The following is a 22,045-nucleotide window of genomic DNA, read 5'->3' as shown; positions in this document are numbered from 1 at the left end:
CATGTGCATTGGGGTTAAAACCATCCAGATTCTGCACTTTATGTCACCAACCGTGGTGACACGGAGCACGACCCATTATAAATTGTCAAAATTTGGGCCATAGGTTTGGATTGTCAAATTCCTTACCGCTCAACCGGATTGTGAATTTACCAAAACCGAACCAAACCGAAACCGACAGACCATTTAGTTAAATGGTCTAGTTATGGTTTTAGAAATGACACCATTTATTTAATCGATTTGGTTCGGTTTAGGCCGACTAATCCAACGGTTTTAAACCATATGTAATCCAATCAAAATCGATCATAACCAAACCGCCTAACCGTTTGAAAACTTAACAATTTTTTTTTTTATAAACAAAATATATATATATATATATATATTTATTTTTTTTTTGGTAAAGAGGAATTTTATTGATGAGAGGAGTCTTTACAAGCAGTAGCATCTGCAGCACAAAGTTGCAAAAGCCACTGAGAGGTTGTTGGCCACAAAATCGGAGACTCAACCGATAGGGCCGCCCTAGCCAAAGAATCCGCCACAGTGTTGGAGGATCTTGGAACAAAAGCAAGACTACATGAAACAAAAGTCTTTTGCAAACAATTAATATCATGGCAAATGCTATAAATTTCCTTCTCCACCTAAGAACCTTCACCTAGCTGAATAATCAACTTTCGACAATCCGATTCCACCATGACATGGGTAAAGCCAAGTGTTGTCGCATGTAGGAGTCCAGCCCGAATAGCGTAAGCTTCTCCAATGAGAGCTGAATCACACGGAATACCACAAGAGTATGCTGAGATAGGTGCTCCAGATTCATCTCTAATGATAATACCAATGCCTCCATGTTTTGTCTTTCCATTCCATGCAACATCACAATTTACTTTAATAACATTCAGTGGAGGAGGAGTCCAAGTAAATCTTGTAATCATTTGCAGAGTAGAAGAGCCATCCTTAATTTGTGAGAGAGTCTGACTATTGGCTGATGTAGCCACCCAAAATTCTATATGTGCCTTCTCTGTAATGAGAATAACATCTTTTGGAGACCATAAATGTTTTTTGAAAATAAGGTCATTTCGCGCTCTCCATATATACCAAAATATGAAAGTTGCCAAAGAAAATCTATTTTGGGCCAATTTTTTATCCTCCTGAAAAATGATATCCCAACTTTTAAGCCAATCTTTTAAGCATGGGTTCTCAACTTGTGGCGTTAAATGCGCCAATGAAGATCCAAACCACACAGCCCTAGAGAAAGGGCATGAAAGGAAAATATGCTCCACCGTTTCAAGAGGATAGCCGCAACGTAAACAAGACGGGTCTATAGGGATTTGTTTTTGGAGAAGGCCTTCACCTGTTGCAATTCCATCAGCACAACTCTTCCAAAGGAACATTTTAATCTTTGGAAGAGTCTGAGCATTCCATATGCGTTTCCAACAGTAATCATCCATTACTTGATTATTTTTTGTATGTATGGAAGAGGATGGCTTATTTTGAGAGACTGTAGCCCTGTTATTTGTAAGGATATGATACATCGATCGTACAGAAAAAATACCTGATTTGGAGCCGCCCCAGATCAATTTATCCTCCTGTGGGTAAAGACTGAGATGAATCTTGAGAATCTCTTTTATATCTGCAGGTAGAAAGAAAGCATTTAGAAGATCCATTTTCCAAGTCCTTGTGTGATGATCAATAAGCTCAGAGACTTTCTCCAAGGGACAATCATTTGGTCTACTGGACCGAATTTTAAAATTCCTTGAAGTAGGGCTAGTTATCTTTCCATATAGAGATGTTTTGTTCAGTACCCACAATTCACAAAAGTCCAAGAGAAAGACATTTTCTACCTTCCAATATACTTCTCCATCCCCAGGATGGTTGGTGTCCAATCTTTGCCTGCATAAAATCAACATTTGGAAAATATATATTTTTCATTAATCGAGCCCATGGTGAATCAAGACAAGACCATAGTCGCCATGCTGTTTTAGCCAGATGAGCTTGATTATGGAGTTGTGGGTCTCTAAATCCAAGGCCCCCTTTTTGTTTGGACTTGCAGAGTCTATCCCAAGAAATCCAATGGATTTTATGAGTCGTATAAACAAAAAATCAAAACCTAGCAAGTAACAACTACTAAGCAGTCATGTTTATTCATTAATGATTTCCTTTTAAAAAAATAAAAAAAGACTAATAACTTAGTAAGGAATAAGTAATAACTGTTAATCAATAACTAGTATTAATAAATAGAGTAGAAAATGTGTACAGAACCATCTAACCAAAACCGTGTAAAACCATAAAAAATCATTTAATTGAAACCGTTTATCAAATGGTCCAGGTTTTTCTTATGAGACCGTTTAACTCTAGTTACGGTTTCTACCCTCAAGCAGTCATAACCAAACTGAACCAAACTGTTTAACCGAAACTGAACCGTTTGACACCCTTAGGCCTAGGGTTCGATGGCCGCTGCATTGTAAGTTTGAAATAACCTTCACGGAAAGTATGTTTTAGGTTCTTCTGAAAGCTCTCCCACAACCCCTCTCACTCTTCAATCTTTCAATCTCTGTTCCACCATGAATAAACTTTGTAAAACATTTGTAGCCGCTCTTTCTTCTCCTTCAACGAAGAAATGGCTTCTGCCCCCAATCTTCATTCTTCAATCTTCACTTTACTCAACGACATCAACGGCGAAACAGGGACGCAGTCCAATATTCAAAACTGAGCCCTTGGATTCCGAATTGGAGAATCTAGGGTCTCCTGCTGCTTCTAAGTTTACCAAAATGGAGATTACTGATTGGCCGAGACCGAGCGAAATCCCGTTTCAGGTGAAGGTTGCCAATTCCGTCAGTCTCATTGGATCCATAGCAATGCCGGTTCAGTTTGAATCATCTCCAGATGGGAAGTCTTGGGCTGGTACTATCATCACTCAGGAAAAAACGGCGGATTTTCCTGCTATGTGGTGCGTTAATTCTGCTTTCTTTTTCTATTTGATTGAACCTTGTATCCAATATGTACTATCTAGTACTATTTGTTGATTCTGCAATTGCAATTGACTTTATGGTATAAGATTGAATTGCGTTCGAAGTTTAGTTCCATCAGATTTTTTGGAGACATTAACACTAAATGAGTTTTAGTGCATGTGGCTTGCAACTTGGAACAGGTGGTGTGCAGTGCATTAGTTGTGATACGTGCACATATATGGAGGGCCAATTCTCTGCATGGATGTCCATGGGATGGGGTGTTAAGTTCATATGTGAAGTTACTTAGGGTGGGTTGGTTGTGTCGTTGGGTACTTGGGTTGGTTCCTTGAGTCAGTTATTGAACTCTGTAGTAATTACTTGAGTTGTTAATGGAAAAATAAGAGGATTCATCTCTATACTTTCCTTTAGTGGAAGGTTAGAGGTTGGGTTCCCCTTGAAGTGAACTTGTTGCAGAGTTTGGGTTCCTCTCGCATTGAGCACAGTTGGGGAGTTTGGATTCCTCTCAAATTTAATTTAACCATCCTAATAGAAATATCATAAAAAAGTTGCCTTGTACAAATTGTAAGTCTAGCTTCTTTAACTCTCTCTCTCTCTCGTTTGGTGGGGTGCATGGGTTTGGTGGTGTTGGTGAAGTTTGGAATTGGTTGGAGATTAGTGATGGAAGGTAGGTTTCCATTAGGGGCTGATGGTACTATTACTGATCTAATAAGAGCATGTGAAGTTAGTGAGGGGGTCATATTTTTATCCTATTTATGGCAAGTTCAAGGAGGAAATTGAACTCTCTAGGCAGTTTCCAATTTGAATGAAATATATTAGAGGAGAAGTTGAGATCACAAATAATCCTATTAAACCGATTGGTTAACCAACAAACCCCACAACCTTCTAGGGTTTTCCAAACTTCAATTGGAATCTCATCTGGGTATGGTGTTTTGCCTGCTTTCATCTTTCTTAAGGCTTCATTAACTTCTGCAACAATAACCTTTCCAACATATCTATGGCGCGTGGTGTATTGTTGAAGAAAGTAATCCTCCGGGTCATTTCTACTCGACCTATCTCCATTTAGTAGGTCACAAATATACTCATCCCATCTCTTCACAATGTCCTCATCCCTTACCAGAATTCTTCCATCGTCACCCTTTATACCTCTCACCTGTTTGAAATCTCTACTCTTCCTTTCTCTTATTTTATATATTTTATATATTGCTTCCCCCCCCCCTTTTTTGTATTTAGGTTGATATAGAGATCCTCATATTTCTTTGCCATAGCCATCCCCACAATCTTCCTAGCATCGTTTTTGGCATCACTATACCTCTTTTTATCATCTGTTTCCTTAGTCCTTTGCCAAGTCTTAAAATATACTTTCTTGGTCTTAATAGCTGCTTGGACCTCATCGTTCCACCACCAATTCTCCCTAGGGACCTGGCAACTACCCTTCTCTTCCCCCTAGCACATCTTTGGCAACCCTCTTAATACAAATCATCTCGTGCCACACCGCATTGGTGTCTCCTTCAAAGTCCCACTTTCTTTGTTTGACCATATTATCAGTAAATTTCCTTAGGTACTCCCCTTTAATCTCCACCACCTTATCTTAGGGTGCATAGTTTCTCTCCTCCTACGCTTCTGGGCTCTAAGACAAACATCCAGGGTTACACACCAATCTGTCTCCCCTTCTTGTTAGAAAGAATTCAATTTGACTAGTATGAATCCCACTTTTGTAGGTAACTAAGTGTTCTCTTTTTTCAAAGCAAGTGTTCACAATGGATAGATCATAGGGTACCGCAAAGTCTAGGATTAAGGTCCCCTCCTTGTTCCTCTCCCCAACCCCGAATCCTCCATGCTTCATAGCCTCTACAATCGCTCCCAACATGGCTGTAAGCTGGGGTGCGTAAGCACAAACGACATTGACAACCTCTTTCTCCAACACTAGTTTGATGGATATAATCCTATCTCCCACTCTTTTGACCTCCACTACATCATTCTTTAGATCTTTATCCACTATTATCCGCACTCCGTTTCTATTACTTTGGTCTCCCGCATACCAAGGTTTGAAGTCGTCCAACACTTTAGCTTTGTTACTCTTCCATCTTTTCTCTTGGATACAAACTGTATTAATCCTTCGTCTCCTCAAAACACCTATCAATTCCAGGCTGTTACCCGTTAGGGATCTAATGTTCCAGGAAGTTAATCTAATCCTACGTTTCTAGGCTGGCATAAATCCTCTTACTTGCCCTTGCCTATTTATCACCGCATCCAGGTGTTGACGCGACGTGTCGCATACGGGGGACGCCCTAGAAGAAAGAGGTCGGAAAGACATGGGCTCAAGAAAAAAAGATCAAAAAACAAATGTGAGCCGTCCAGGATCGATCCCACTCGTAGTCCAATGGAGCCGACATTCATTGTCCTCTGACTGTAGGACATATGAATGTCACATCATAGTCTGGGAGAAGAAACGAGTATAGTCCTCTATAGTTACCATGTAAATTGCATCATCGACATACTGAAGGTAACCTACACTAGGTTATGGGTCTCCAAAGTGTGAAGAACTACCCACTGATCCACTGTGATATGACGCCTCTGAGAGCATGTACGAGTACGGTTGGTGGGTTAGGTAAGAGAAGATGTCATCCACAATAGACGATCCTCTATGTCCCTGTAAGTGGGAGTCGTACTCAAAACTGGGAATGGATGAAGAAGATATATGCTCATATGGATGTGAATGTGATGCACTGTACTCAGATTGTGCGGGAGATGGACTGCTCTCTCCGCCAAAAGATGGGGCACGCCACTGCCCGCTCGATCTGCTGTCCCTGTCGCCAATACTCAATCCACAAACAGAGCTAGATAAGGTATCAATGTCCATAAGATCAGCCTGCCTACCTGAATGGAGCTGGGCACAAGGCCCTCTTGAGTAACCCTTATGTGTGGCCGGTGAGGGGGCATGTGCATCGTGGTTCGTATCCTATGTGGCATGATCAAACTGTGTTTCTCTGGTGAATCGGATCGGCTCTGCGGCCGGCTCCTACTGCTCTCGAATTCCATCATCACCACCACAATTATCATCACCTCCATCATTGATGCAGGTCCATCAGCAGCCCCTGCCAAGCCTAGCCCAGACCCAGTCAAGCACCCCACGTCCAACTTAGGCCCAGGCCCAGACCTTGTCATCCCCCTGGCTAAGCCTGCGGCCCAGCCCAACCAGCCAAGCCCAGTTCTAGCATGGTCTGGCCAGGCCTAGCCTGCATGCAGTTTTTGTAAGGGCCAATGTGTGGCCCAGTTTTTTATTTAGTCTCATGTTTTTATTTTTTTATCTTTCAAATATCTAGGTACTTTAGTTGGCTTTTCGTATTCCTAAGTAGAATTAATGAGATTGTTTTAAGTTCCTAGGTGTAGTAATTGCCTTTTAAATTTCCTAGTTGGAAGTTTGAAAGTTGTAGTTAATTTGTTTAATGTTTTATTGGGTTTATTTTCTAGGTGTGAGGAAGCCCAAAAGTCCTTTTGTACTCCCAATTTAACTTGGAGGTTTTAGCCTCCATGTTTTCTCTATAAATGCAAAATGTGGGGAGGGTTCTCATAACCTCCAGAATTTGTCAAATATTCTTTTTAGAACCCTTGTGAGAAACAAGAGTTGTGAGACTCGGCAACCCAGGTGGGTCTCCTGCGGATTGGCCTAGGTGGGACTCCTATGGCTGGGCAACTAAGACTCTAGGCTGTCACCTATCTGTTATCATCTACAACTTATCTATCTTCATTTTCTTCCAGATTCGATCTTGGCTTGCTTACTCATTCAGGTTTGCATTATTTTTAAGCCCAGGCCATCGGCAGTCCCTGCCAAGCCTAACCCAGACCCAGTCAAGCACCTCCAACTTAGGCCCAGGCCTAGGCGTTATCAGTCCCTGCCCAAGCACACAGCCCAACTCAAGCTCAAGGCCCCAGTCCAAGACCAAGTTACACCCCAAGTTCAAACTTGCTCCAGTCATGGACTAAATTTATTTCTAGCCTGCACAGTCCAATCGTGGACTCCTTTAAGCTGTCAAGCTGGCCCCACAAAGGCTAGCTTTGTTTTTGTGCCTTTTCATGTTCCTAGGCAGGTTTATTGCTTTCTTTTATTTTAGTCTTGTTTGTATTTCCAAGGTCTGGGAACAATTTTCTATTTTCTTGGGGATAGTTTCTATGTAGTGGAGTTTGGTTTCTAGGTGTTGGAATTCCAACAGTGTCTTTAATTCAAATGCATGTACCTCAAGAGGATGCTTAGTCTTCTCTTCCCCTATATATACCAAAACGCAGAGGCTGTTGAGCCATTCCAGAATTGGCCAACATTGTCCTTTGCAAAAACTGCACGCAGGCTAGGCATGGCCAGACCATGCTAGATCTGGGCTTGGCTGGTTGGGCTGGGCTGGGCTGTAGGCTTGGCCAGGGTGCTGATGAGGCCTGGGCCTGGGCCTAAGCTGGACCTCAAACCCGAGTTGGAATAACCTGTACCGGGTTGCTTAAGGGCCCACCCAAGAAAAGAAGCACTCAAATCCAAAGTTGAATAGAAAACTATTAGATAAATCAAGAGCAATGGTACAATTGTAATTAATCTGAAGTTGTAAAGGAGATGGCAGATTTGTAATTAATAGAAACACAAAAGACTAGTGGAAATAAAGGAAAGGTAATGTATGAGTGATAGGGGTAGTTTTAGAAAGGAGAAACAAAATATGAATATGAGTCATATTATTAGAAGAAGAAAAGTGTAAAATAGGAAAAAGTGAAATAAAGTGGTTTATTTGCCAAAGGAAATAGAGGTCAGCTTCAACCTGTGAACACAACAGAACCAGCGGTAAAGGAAGTTCCGTGCGATTGATTCAGGCCACCAACTCAAGCTCTGATTGCACACAAAAGCTTCGAAAGGGTTTCTAATCCTTAGCGATATTGTTTCTAGATCATAGATACACCATCAGGCAAAAGCACCAACACTAAGACCAACTCCAGAACTGGATATGGCAGTAAAAGGGAAACCAGATCTGCAACTGGTTTACTTGTTCGCACAGGGAAAGGGTTTGGGGGAAGAAATTCCAGGGTTCTGATCGCCTCAAGGTATTGAACCAGACACAGCTCTGCTGAAGGAGTTCCGTCAAGCTCTCTGTTATACACTATTCTGCTAGAACAAAACCTGAGATAGGAAGAATTAAAGAAGAAAAAGAAGAAGAGAGAGAAAAAGAGATCGCACAAAGGGGAGGGGGAGATGGTCACACGACCATTGTTTGTACCATTCCGGTAGCAAAACAACTCAAATATTCATTCTTTCAAAACTGATTATTATTTGATTGCACTGATATTTAAAAGAAAAACAATTAAAGACTCCTAATTAAACTCTAAAACTGAAATTAACCTTAACTCAAATAGACTCATAAAACTTAAAAAAATCCTCGGTAGACTTTTACGACTAATTAACCTATTAAAACTAAAACAGAAAATTACATGATAAAGTCACTAATAAAAACCCTCTTAAATAAATAAATTAAATACCCTATTGAACCCAAAGTCCCAGTTGGACCCGGTTCATCTTCACATGTATACCCAAATGGGTTTAGGTCGGTCCAAGGTAGTGCACCTGCATCAACTCCCCCGATGTTGGAAAAAACTCGTCCTTGAGTTTTAAAATGTTGAAGGATCAACATCGGATGATTTGCATCGTTGAAAAAGCCATAATCATCTTTCACAAAATCTACGAACCAAAACTCTTTGTCAAATTAACCATCGGGAAGCATAAAATCAATCGGCTTATGGAAGAGATCCATCGTCATGATCTCTTGATGATCTTCGACAAATGGTGTCTCTTGAAAATAAATCTGTTTTGGGAACTGCACACCTTCAATCGGATTATCTTCTACTCGATTGGCAACGATTGGAGCGGTCACCTTGTCCTTGCTCAATGTTGGTTCAGCATCCTGCTTGATTTCTTCCTTAGGCAACCCATGAATACAATATTTACGTGACATGTAAGGAGATGTAATATTGCATAAATCCTCCTCACAGTCAATTCTTCCTCTGTGGTCTTCCAACCATTGTCTACCCACCTTGATGATGTGCTTTGAAGATGGAAATGCTCGACACCAAGCACCATCATAAAAACTAGGAGGAAGATGAAAGGCAATGAGGTACACGCCATCACCTCTGTCAAGGAACTCGTCAGTTTCAACACAAGTATCCATCACTGCTTGAGATACGATGCTTTCCTCTATTTCATCATCGATATATAGCATAGCCACATTTCCATTAGGTAGTTGAACACGAATACAAAAGTGGTAAGACGACATTTTGCCAAAGGTAGGATGTTTGGCTCTGATACTGATTTAATGCAAACCCGAGTTGGAATAATCCTTATTGGGTTGTGTTAACAAAACAGAAATAATGGAATTGCTTGAATGATCGATTAGATCAGCCAAGCTATGTATTTATAATATAAAGAGTTACAGGTAAAAGACAATAATGGCCCTAGCACAGCCGACATAGCTAGAAACATCAAACATAAAAATAAAGTAGTAAAAGACCAGAATACCCACACGGTATTCTGGTGTACATTATTCAACAGGTTGCTTAAGGGCCCACCCAAGAAAAGAAGCACTCAAATCCAATGTTGAATAACAAACTATTAGATAAATCAAGATTTTTAAAGAGCAATGGTAGAATTGTAATTAATCTGAAGTTGTAAAGGAGAGATGGCAGATTTGTAATTAATAGAAACACAAAAGACTAGAGGAAATAAAGGAAATGTAACGTATGAGTGATAGGGGTAGTTTTGGAATGGAAAAACAAAATATGAATATGAGTCGTATTATTAGAAGAAAAGGATAAAATAGGAAAAAGTGAAAGAAAGCGGTTTATTTGCCAAAGGAAATGGAGATCGTCTTCAACCTGTGAACACAACAGAACCAGTGGTAAAGGAAGTTCCGTGCGATTGATTTAGGCCTCCAACTCAAGCTCTGATTGCACACAAAAGCTTCGAAAGGGTTTCTAATCCTTAGCGATATTGTTTCCAGATCATAGAGACACCATCAGGCAAGCACCAACACTAAGACCAACTCCAGAATTGGACATGGCGGTAAAAGGGAAACCAAATCTACAACTGGTTTACTTGCTTGCAACAGGGAAAGGGTTTGGGGGAAGAAGTTCTGATTGCCTATGAAAGCCCTTCCTTCAATCAAGGTATTGAACCAGACAGCTCTGCCGAAGGAGTTCCGTCTAGCTCTCTATTATACACTATTCTGCTGAAACAAAACCTGAGATTGGGAAAATGATTGGAAGAATGAAAGAAGAAAAAGAAGAAGAGAGAGAAAGAGAGATCGCACAAAGGGGGGGGGGGGGAGGAGATGGTCACACGAGCATTGTTTGTATCATTCTGGTAGCAAAACAACTCAAATATTCATTCTTTCAAAACTGATTATTATTTGATTGCACTGATATTTAAAAGAAAAACAATTAAAGACTCCTAATTATACTCTAAATCTGAAATTAACCTTAACTCTAATGGACTCATAAAACTTTAAAAATCCTAGATAGACTCTTACCACTAAATAACCTATTAAAACTAAAACAGAAAATTTCATGATAAACTCACTAATAAAAACCCTATTAAATAAATAAATTAAATACCCTATTGAATCCTGAGACCTAGTTGGACCCTTTCATCTTCACATGGATACCCAAATGGGTTTGGGTTGGTCCAAGGCAATGCACCTGCATCACTAGACGTGAGGTTCTTTACTGGCTCTGGGCTAGGCTTGGCAGGGGCTGCCGATGGCCCTGCATCAATCATCGTCATCATCTCCACCAATATGAGTAATCGGTGGAGATCTGTGAGTTTGAGTCCCACCACCTGAGGACATGGACCAGTTATCTTCATCCTCATCAGCATTGCCACCTGTATGCTGGAACGACATGGGTGATGTTTCCCGTGCGTGTACCTGACCTTCTTTAGCCATGAACTCATCTTGATCAGCAGCCATCTGTTTGGCTATCATGGGGTCAGGCTTACCTCCAGCCTAATCCAACACTGGCTTACTTCTATCCCTCACCCAATCCACAATAAGATCTTCATCGTCTGAATCCACCTGGAAAATGTCGGCGAGATCGATAGTGTACTTGTTACCCTCCTGTCCCATGCGTATGTGTTGCATCTTCAGCCTCAAATTGTAGTGCACATACACCAAGTCAAATAGACTTTGGGAATCCAATTTGTTTCGCCTATTGAAGTAGATGAGCAAAAACGTACTCCAGTTCTGTGCACTGCTGGATGCCATACATGTCTGGGAGAGGACCTTGATTGCTATTTTCCCTAAATTCTCTACTATACTTCCATACAACACCCACCATTCAGCTGCATTACAACAAAAAAGACATGTTATTTGCATTTCATAAGTTTCAATACATATGTAATTTAAACTAATAGTTATCAAGGCGTCGCCAAGGTGTCGCCATGGCGTCCAGACTCCTTGGTCTCCTTGGCCGCCATGGCGGGCGCTTTGCCGTCATGGCGGTGTCGCTTTGTTTCTTACCCTCTAAAACGCCATGGTCGCCTTCCCGCCTTGATAACTATGATTTAAAGAATAAGATATTGAATTGAATGAGTTCCAACATCACTGCGTGACCTGCCTTACTTTACAACATAGGTTCCAAAACTCCCCAATACATCCCTAAAACTCTTCATCTATACCCATTTGGAAAAATATTAAAATTACTAATGACTCATTACTATTTACTAACTATATTCCAAATAAATTATAAGACTCACCTCAGTGTTGCAGATAGACTGTAATTTACTGTCTGGCTCCAACTTGGCAACTACTTTCTTCATTGCTTTAATAAGGGTAGTATTCAACCCAAGGTTATGTCTATATTTGTACTTGGGGTGATGCAGAACCAAGGGTTTATTCAAGGAAGAAGAAGAAGAAGAAGGCCGCGGTTCTATTGGGTTTTTTGTGTTTTATTTGTTGGGTCTTGTAATGAACCAGTGAACCGGTTGGTTCAGCTGGTCTAATTTAAGTGGTGGTCCCATAGTATAGTTGAGTCTTTTTATTGATTCTTTTATTTATTTAAGTTGTTATTAGAATAGTCGAGCCTCACATCAGCCACAATCTATTTAGGCTGGTAGTGTTTTGTAACTCAAGGAAGGGGTCAAGGTTGGAAGTTTCTAATTTGAGACTTCCGAATTTTGACTCCTTGCCATTCTCTTTCATTGCAATCTATAAAGCAACCTAGAAGGCCTTACTAGGCCACAATTTTTATTCTCAACTACTGCTGTTATGCATGTTTACTTCTGTTGAAGTTTTCCTTGGTGTTTGATCCATGGAGAAAGGAACTGGTGTATGATCCAGTTGACTCCTTGCGGTGGGAAGCCCAGGAGGTTGATTTCAGTTGCTGTTCTTCATCCCTTTCATGTTCTCAAGCCATTAGAAGCCTCATCCGTTCAACCGAGCTGCTCTGCTGTTGCCCAACCTACTGTTCTAAGGTTACTTTTTATTTTTGAGCCTAACCTTCTAATTTCTTTCCCTCAACCCCCTGTCCAATCTAGCCATTACTTTTCTTCAATCTTTGCAGCACACCTTCCCCCTCCCCCCCACGACCCCCACTCGATCCAAGTTTCAGCCTCATTTGCCCTGCACATTGGCTGCTATTGGATTTCTCTCCAATTCTGCCCAAACTCAGTTTTCCTAGCCTTTTAGTGCAATCGGCAGAGGGGGAACCTACTGTTTACTGAATTGTGTTTAATCCTTTTGGTCCCCTATTGTTTCAGTCCCATTCCATTACCTTACCCTAACCCTAGACCAACCCCTTAACCCATCCGAGCATTCCAGTCCTATTTCCATTAACCTAAGTCACCACCCTGATTTCAGATCCTGTTTTTGGACTGGTTGAATCTTCAATGCTGTCCTACATTATGGGGTTCAAATAGTATGCTGAAAATTCACATGTATATATTGGCAATGCCTTACTAGTTAGTTGCATAAACAAAGTACTCACTAGCCTTATGCAGTGGATGCATAAGGTGAAGCTCCCAACGATCTTTGATAATGTTGAGGAAGTATTTACTATCTCGTGGATTCACATTGTACGCACTTTCCTTCATCAAGTCTATAACAACATACAAATGTGGTATGGTGGGCCCCTTGAGAGCGGAGTCTACTATATGCAAAACCTGGACCACTGGGTCCAAAATTTTCACTACTTTATTCAGCTTTATCCAGAAGTCATCTGATGAAATGGTAGCCTGTGCTTCCATACTACCTTGGGTATTGGATCCCCTCCATTCAAATCACTCTTCACAAGCAAACATAGATCTGAGTCTGGACTTCTTGGTCTCAAAGCTCTTGAGTGCAATGTAGTTTGTGGCAAATCTAGTTATGCCCGGCCTCACCAAGTCACCCACACTTCTCCCTCAAGAAGTTTAATGAAACCCATGGTTGTATACAAAATTGGTCACTTGTCTTGCCCTATTGACAACATTCTGTACCAATTTAAGCTTCCCCATATCCTTCAGCATGAGGTCTATACAATGGGCAGCTTAAGGTGTCCAAAAAGGCCGATACTTACTGTTATTCATCACCTCTCACGGAACTTCTTGAAGTTGTTTCCGTTGTCCGTTACAATCTGGACAATGTTCTCTACTCCTACCTCAGCTACCGCCTCCTTCAACAACTTGTAGATATATTTTGCATCCTTTTCTCCTTGGATGCATTCACAGATTTGAGAAATATTGTCCTCTCATCACAATACACCATAAAGTTGATGATGGACTTTCTTGTAGGATCAGTCCAACCATTACACATGATAGTCACCCCATAGCTCTCCCACGCCCCCCTCATTTTAGCAATATATTCCTCAAGCTCACTCTTCTGTTGGGGCAAGTAAATATTCTTGATCTCAAATGGGGTGGGCCCCTTAAACCCTGGGCCAGCCTCAACAATTGAATCTATCATAGTCTGATAAAAGGGGCCTTGGACAGTGTATGCTGGGATGGTATTGTATAACATCCACTTAGCTATAAATTCCTTCACCATCCCCTTCATATTTTTCCATACTCCTTTTATATTGGCTTCTTGCCGCCTTTCTTCCTGTAGACACCAGAATCCTGGTATAGTGCGAGGTCAACTCTTGGTAGTACTATTGGAGGTGGAGGTGGAGTTGCCCTCGTACTCTGTGATCTCCTGAAAGGATAAGGCAACCCAGGTTGCCTCCCACCTGCTCTAGAGGTACCAACTCCTCCACTACCACCACCACCTATTCTCAGTCTCTCCCACCTATGCCTGTCTCCAATCCCTAGCCTCTTCCTCAGTCTGTATATCATCAGACACATAGACAGGATCATCACTGTCATCATCATCATCATCATCATCATCATAGCCTCCCATTATTCTCCTCACTGCATCCTCAAGTTCTACCCTTGCCTTCTCCCTCTGAGCCTTCCTCTGACTCCCTCATGAACTCACTTATGGTCCTAAATACCTTGACAAGGACCATATGACATGAGACTACTTTAGAAGAATTCCCCGCCAGATGTTGTCTGAGTTTAGTGGCTCCACCTCCCAAAAACTTCTAGTGACAGTAATTGCCACTTTGTGCAACCATGCAATGTCACCCCTAGGGCGCCTAGGTTGCCTCTGCTCCCCCTGCTCGTCCTGTCTCTGCCCCTTGCCTCAGTCATCTCATGGTCCGCCATAATCTGACTTGTTTACTATTATATGAATAAAACAATTCATTAATCACTGAAGCACATCAATTGTTTTAGTTTGAGAGTACTAAAACAAGTATATAACTATTTAGTATTTTTCCCCAAACCCTTATATTTTTCTCATATTTAAAAACAATTTTTTAAAATATTTTCAAATAAATATTAGCCGAGCACAACAAAACTGAAAATGATATGCTATGGGAAGCACTTACAAAATATGTAGAATTTATTTTCATATTGTTTATTAATTTTCAAACCAACACCTCATATTTTCCCCCATTTTTTTTGAATTTTTAAATAAATTTCATAATTTCAGAAAATTAAAATAATTAATTATTGACAGAAAAATATTTTCGATATCGTGAGGTGATCCTCATACAGTTTACATAACCCCTATTTTTTTTAGATTTTTGTTATAGGAAAATCAAAATTTAAAAAAAAATAATATATATAGAGAAAAAAAATCAACTCCGTGTGGCGCTTCCAGTGTCTAACATATAATAGATTCATCACTAGCCAACATGTATTGATCTTATTTTTCTCAAAATAACATTTTGGGAGAATATGAGTTACTTGAAATTGTAGAACAAGCTTCAATGATGTGTTTCCCAAGTGATTCCGGCATTGATGCGGCGAGAAATCAAAGAACAAAGCTCAAAATAGCAATCTGGAACTTCAAAAGTCAAAATGAGGTAACCCAGAGAGGTCTTGGTTGAAATTTCGACAGAGACTAACGAGATTAGAGCCTATTATAATGTGACTTTGTAACGGCTGGCCGAAATTTCGGTGAGATGTTTCAAAGAATCAAAATTTTGACATCTCACCGATTGAATTTTTTCAATTCGAATTGGCATTTCGTTTTTGCTCACCGAAATATTCGAAATTTTCGATATCTCGACGAAATTTCGTCGAGATTTTGAACTATGGTTGAATTAGTAGATCAAAGATGGGAGTATATGAGGTGTAACATCAGTCACACTATGATGGATGATGACATGGTGAAAATTGAGGAGAAAGAGATACCGCCAAGTGAGTATTTCAGATATCTAGGATCTATCCTACACAAAGAAGGTGACATAGATTATTGCGTTTCTCAAAGAATTAAAGTGCGATGGTTGAAGTGGAGAGGTGTTGATGTAGATCAAGACCTGAAGAAGAAGAGGCCAAAATACTGTTCACTTGAACAGTGTCACAGCCCCTTAGTGTGAATATTTACTAGATTGTGGGGGCAGATTAGTCTTTTAAGTATTAGTTATTCAAGTCCTTAAGTGAAGGGCAATTTTTTCATTCTTCTAAAGCTAATAAGTTGAACTAATGGGGACCACATGCTGAAGATTTCGGCTGCAACGATTAAGTCATCCAAGTGGGTCCCACAAGGAGATTTGAAGACTTGAGAAGATTTTATTATGTTTCTATTTTTATTTCAGTCCTAGTTAATTAGAGTAGTTTCTAATTCTTAAGATTGAGTCAATAAGTTAGTTTCTATTTTTGTCTTTTCTTGGGAAGCAAGTATTGCTTCTATTTATTTGTAAGGTTGATATAGCCATCCCCACGATTTGATTATGATGAATGAAAATATTGCTTTGCTGCAAGTGTGATTTCTTCTCAAGTTGAGTGATTGACTTGAAGGGCTGAAGGAGCCTGGCTGAGAGGGCCCAATCCATCTATCCCCCAACCTTCTATTTTCTATTTCTCCATCTTTTCTGCCTCTCCACCAATCCTTGACTGCTCACTACTCCAACCATTGAGAAGACCATCCGAGTGTTACTGCTGCTACTCCAGATCTGCTGCTGCTGCTTTTCTACAATTAAGGATCGAGCCATCTTGTTCCTTCCCAGTTTTCTTCCAGATCTGGTGCTGGAATTTGTGAAACTCATATCTCTGCAAACAACCATCAGTTTTAGTTGATCTTTGGAGCATACAACCTTCCCACCATCACCTCCATTCGATCCTCACTTCCACCCCCACTCCAAGCCTGAAACTTCCATAATTTGCATACTTTCTATTTTCATTCCACCCTCATGACTTCACTTCTACCCATCAGAACTTCATCAAACCTGCAGCAGGACCCTCTCTCCATGGATCCTACATTCAATCCAAGTCTGATCACCATCACATGGCTGGATTGGCCTGCAGAGAATTAGTTTCTATTTCGGGAGTTGCTGTCATATCTTCCAGCTCAACCATCAGAATCAATTGAAACTTTCAGCAATGTTTCTACCCTATACAAGCATCATTTGATTCAAAGCTGGGAGAAGTCCTTTGGTTGGTTTGACTAAATCCTAAACCTTCTAATTTCTGGCCTATTCTGAATTTTGTGGGTTTTTTGGGACTGGTTTCAGTCTCACATTAGGTGTGACCAGAGTACTGTGTGACCGACTGTTGCGGGTGAAAACCTCCGATGCCCGGTTCGCCCACGGATGAGCCTGCAAAAACCAAGCGATGAGCAAAAGAGAGCCGGTGTGGCTCCGGCCAAGGTCTCTCCGACGCTCAAGTCAGGTCTCCAATGCAACAGCGTAACTGCATAGTGAAAAGCAAGATGAGGAATGGTGCTCCATACCTGGGTATTTATAGAGTGAGGATGAGATGAGGCGGTTGGGAGAGTCCTAGTATGGTAGGAGTCCTTCTTTTGGAAGGCTCTCTCGCGTTGAGCGGAGTAGAGAGCTATTTTCGGGGTAGGGCTCTTATTAAGGTAAGAGTCCATGTAAAGTGTGATTTCGTATTGCGCTGGGATCGTGGCTCGATCCTTATCCCGTGATTCTCGGGATATGCTGATGTGGCCCCGCGATCCCCGGTAGGGCGCTATGGTAGCTTCTGTGGAGGAGGGCTCGGCCTCGGAGGTCGGCCTGGTCGGTCGGCCTTGACAGTCACCTCGGCCTGGGAGGTCGGCCCGAGAGGTTGGCCTTGGCAGTCAGCTCGGCCAGGGGTTTATGGCTGACCTGTGTGAGCTCGGCTCAGAGCTCAGCCTCAGCCACCACCGGCTAGCTTGCGCGAGTCTGGCTCTGTCAGGTGACTTTATCGGAGATGGGGTCGGCCCGGTTTCCTGCTCGGCTCAATTCGGTTCTCGGACTGAGGTCCGGTCGGTCATGTGGCAGCCTCTGATAGGTGGGGTGTTTTATGCCTCATCACCGACACATTCCTTTAAAGCTTAAAGGGAAGTTCAATAGGACTGTTGTTTGACCTGCTATGATGTTTGGGGGCGGAATATTGGGCAATTATGAAGTGCCATATAGAAGCTATATGTTGTAGAGATGAGCATGTTAAGATGGATGTGCAGCAAAACTAGGAAGGATAAAGTGAGGAACGAGTGTATTAGAGCTGATGTGGGAGTTGCCCCGATTAGCGACAAGCTCCGAGAATGTCGTCTGAGGTGGTTTGGCCATGTGCATAGGAGGCCTGGGGACGCCCTAGTAAGGAGTGATCTGATGCCGTTTGAAGGAGCTAAAAGAGCTAGGGGCAGGCCTAAAATTACTATCGGTAAGGTTGTGAAGAGTGACATGCTTAGTCTTGGTCTTGTGCCAAGTATGACCTAGATAGAGCCTATTGGAGGGCAAAGATCCACGTTATCGACATCATGTAACTGAGATCTTTCTGATTTCCTGGGCTATCCTCTTTCCTCTTACTTTCATATATATATATATATATATATTTGAAAGGATTTGTGTAGCTGACTCCATTCAGTTGGGCTAAGGCTGAGTTGTTGTAACTATAAGAGAAGAAAAGCAAGGAGGGCAAGAAAGTTGTAAAACAAGGCATTTGGTGTATACAGGTCCTTGAACCACTTGGCTGTGCTCTTCTGGATATAATCCCTCCTTTGATCATGGGGAAATTGTGAAATTGAGTAATTTCACTGATACAAGATGAACAGGAAGTCTAGCAAACTAGACACATTGGTGGTGACCTTATGGTCACGATGGTTTTGGGAATACTAATGATTGTTGGTTTACATTTTCCACAAAGCTCAAAGAGTTACCTATAAGTAGCAAGCGTTAATCCTGAGTTGAATTGAAGTATCAAGCAAGCATGGTTGAAGAGCATAGTTGTCGCGATAACCCAACGTGGTGGCCATGTGCCTAGGTTCCTTGTCACCTAGGCATCCTGAGCGTGCATAGCTTAGTTACATACATATAATTTTATGTTGCACATCTAATTTCTTCTCGTTTCTGCAGGATGCGTAGACAATGGTGCACCAGATAATCTATGATGAGAGAGGAGGGGTCTCAAGGAAGAGATGGGAGAAGAAGATAAAGAGGTCTAAGAGAGGGTGCCAAGGTGGTCTCATGGTGCAAAAGTTCCCTGACCTCTACAGACCACGTATTTGAAGTTTCAATCTTGTTGGCCTCCATTTCTATGGTAAAAAAAAGAAAAGGATGAGAAGAACTGTAGAAAATAAAAAGAGGATGGCGGAGGCAGTAGAGAAGGAGAGGAAGAAAAAAAAAAGAGAAAAAAATAAAAATAAAAACAGTGTCGGAGTAGAGAAGGAGAAGAAGGGAAAAAAGAAGAAAGAATTAAAAAAAACAGAAAAGAAGAAGAAGAAGACGATGATGACGACGACGACGTTGGAGGAGGAAGAAGCAGAGAAGGAGAAGAAGGAAAAAAGAAGAAGAAAGAAAACAGAAGAGGAAGGATTAAAAAAAGACAGATTAAGAAGAAGATGACGATGATGATGAAGGTGGAAGAAGCAGAGAAGGATAAGGAAAAAAGAAGAAGAAGAAAGAAAACAAAAGAGGAAGGAAAAAAAAAGACAGATTACAGACACAATATCAGAAGAGTAAGGGACTCACTTGGTCTGCCAAAGCGAGAAGCTTTTGCATGCAGAGCTCTTTGTATTTTTCCTTTGTAGATCCATCTATGATATTATATATAAGTTGTTGAGTTCCGTGAATACTGGCTTGGGTCGGAGTGACTACATCCATCTTTATCTATAATGTAAAGAACATTTTGGAATGGGTACAAGGACAAAAATACCCCTAGGACAATTCTACCCTTGAACCTATAGTACAACACTCCCCCTCAAGTTGGAGCATACATATCAAACATGCCCAACTTGCTAATTATAGGACAAAATAACTTAATACTGATTCCTTTGGTAAGGATACCAACCAGCTGCTCACCAGACTGGATTAATGGAATACAAATAATTTCCTGTTCCAAAATTTCTTTGATAAAATGCCGGTCAATCTCAACATGTTTGGTACGATCATGTTGGACCGGGTTGTGAGCAATGTTGATTGTCGACTTGCTGTCACAGTAGAGTTGCATTGGAAGATCAACATTCATAACCAAATCTTGAAGAAGTCCCTTGAGCCAGAGAAGTTCACAAATACCCTATGCAATAGCTCTAAAATTCAGCTTCAGCACTCGACCGAGCTACAACTGCTTGTTTTTTGCTTCTCCAAGTAGTTAGGTTTCCTCCAACAAATGTGCAATACTCGGATGTTTGATCACCTGTCATCAGGACTGCCAGCCCAATCTGCATCAGTGTATGCTTCTATCCGGATATGGCTATGTGGAGATACAAGACTCCTTTTCCAGGAGATGACTTGAGGTAGCGAAGTATTCTGTATGCTGCCTCCAAGTGAGAGGAGTGAGGATCATGCATGTATTGACTTACGACACTCACAACAAAAGTGATATCTGGTTGGGTATGTGAGAGGTATATCAATTGGCCAACTAACCTCTGATAGCCTACCCCTATCCACTGGGTCACCTTCCTTACTCTTCAAGTGTGTGCTGTGGGCTCAAGAGGTGTATCTGCTGGTTTACACCCAAGCATTGTTTCACTCAATAAATCCAGGGTATATTTTCTTTGAGAGAGAGATATGCCCTTGGCTGAATAGGCAACCTCAATCCCTAAGAAATACCTTAACTTGCCCAAATCTTTGACTTCAAATTCGGTGCCCAAATAAGTCTTTAACTTCTGGATTTCCTATGCATCACTGCCTGTGATTACTATGTCATCAACATAGACAATCAAAATTGTCACTTGGGGTATGTATGGTAACCTTCTAAAAAATGGATTCTGATGTTTTGTCTGATTCTGGAGGCAGAATTGAAGCATATTATGTATGGGTTGTCCGGTTTGTTTCTGTGATTTTTTGAAACGGACCGGGTGATATAATCGATTCTGGCAAGCTTTTGAGAAACACCAAAATGGTGTTTCTCACATTTAGAATTGATTCTACCAATTTTTCGGTAAAAAACATTGACTTAAGTGAATCATGGTCATTGATGGAATTTACCATCAAAACATAACAAAACCTAAAACCGAGCCCATCTTCTCAACTTGACCTCTGCAACTCTCAAGTTGAAGCTCTAACTTGCCACCGACGCTGGTAAAGAGCTCAGCAAGAAGATCGGCTTCGTCTATCGGATCAACATCGCCCCTAAGGTCGCTCCTCCTTCCCTCGCTTTCTTCTTCTTTTTCGCTCTCCCTAGAATCCCAAACAAGGAACCCAAAGGAAGGAAAAAATGGCAGACTCCTCTTTTCCTGGTTTGTTTCGATCTTCCTCCTCTTTGTGGTTCTCTCATATGCAAATTTCTCTTAAAACCCTAACCCCAACCTTAATACTACGTTGTCACCGACTAACGTCTTTGATTACACACTCAATCGGACCTCTGGTGATTTCATTGTGAAACTTGGCGATAACTGTAAAATTACCCTCCCTCCGAACAACTACCTTGCTACCTACTCAAAGAAGATTACTGGGAAGCTCGTTGAAGGTCGGATCGCAAAGCTTGATGGGATCCGTGTTCGTGCTTTCTTTAAGTGGTGGTCGGATTGCAGAGCTCGACGGGAATTTTTCTAATTTAGTTTTTAGATATTAGTTAGTAATTAAATAAAAATGTGGCTTTTATTAAATCATTCAACAAATTTTCTTCTCTTTCTCATCTCCCGTGGTTCCACCTAGTGAAGATTCTTCTATATTTTTCAGAAGAATTTTATAATAAAAAAGAAATGAGGATTCTTCTTGTTCGCTTCGTCTTTTTCTTCTTCCTCCTCACCTTCTAATCTTCAACAAATTTTAGGGTTTTTAGTTGTATAAACACTAGCTGTTGAACAGAATCGTTTGTTCTTGCAGGTATCTATGAACTATGCATCTCAAGTACATAGTTTTTAAATTCCCAAAAAAAAAAAAAGAATCCAAATTCGTCGACATCTCTGAGTATTGTTGAACCTGGTTAGTGCTTTTACGCCACTCTGTGTTTATCTCAGTTTCTTCTCAGTTAATATGCACTTTATGGTTTTTTTTTGTGTATTGATTATGCCTTCGGTGCTACTCGATTTTTCCTTTTAATTTGATGCTCATGTTCCCAATCTTTGATTAAAAATGTTATTTTGATTGAGATTTGAGGTCCGTAAGAATTGTAT

At 41.0% G+C, this 22,045-nt stretch overlaps 1 long non-coding RNA gene across 1 annotated transcript; it reads right to left on the bottom strand.

Moving 5' to 3' along the window:
- Positions 1-1,178: 1,178 nt before the first annotated feature.
- On the bottom strand, positions 1,179-21,437 carry LOC122657741. The gene is made up of 3 exons (XR_006332347.1): positions 21,256-21,437; positions 3,276-3,287; positions 1,179-1,195 (listed from the first exon to the last, which is right to left on the bottom strand). It is a non-coding gene; the product is annotated as an uncharacterized LOC122657741 (long non-coding RNA).
- Positions 21,438-22,045: the final 608 nt, after the last annotated feature.

This window comes from Telopea speciosissima, chromosome 4 (genome assembly GCF_018873765.1).
Source record: "Telopea speciosissima isolate NSW1024214 ecotype Mountain lineage chromosome 4, Tspe_v1, whole genome shotgun sequence".
Taxonomy (NCBI): domain Eukaryota; kingdom Viridiplantae; phylum Streptophyta; class Magnoliopsida; order Proteales; family Proteaceae; genus Telopea; species Telopea speciosissima.
This window is presented reverse-complemented; position numbering and strand designations above follow the sequence as displayed.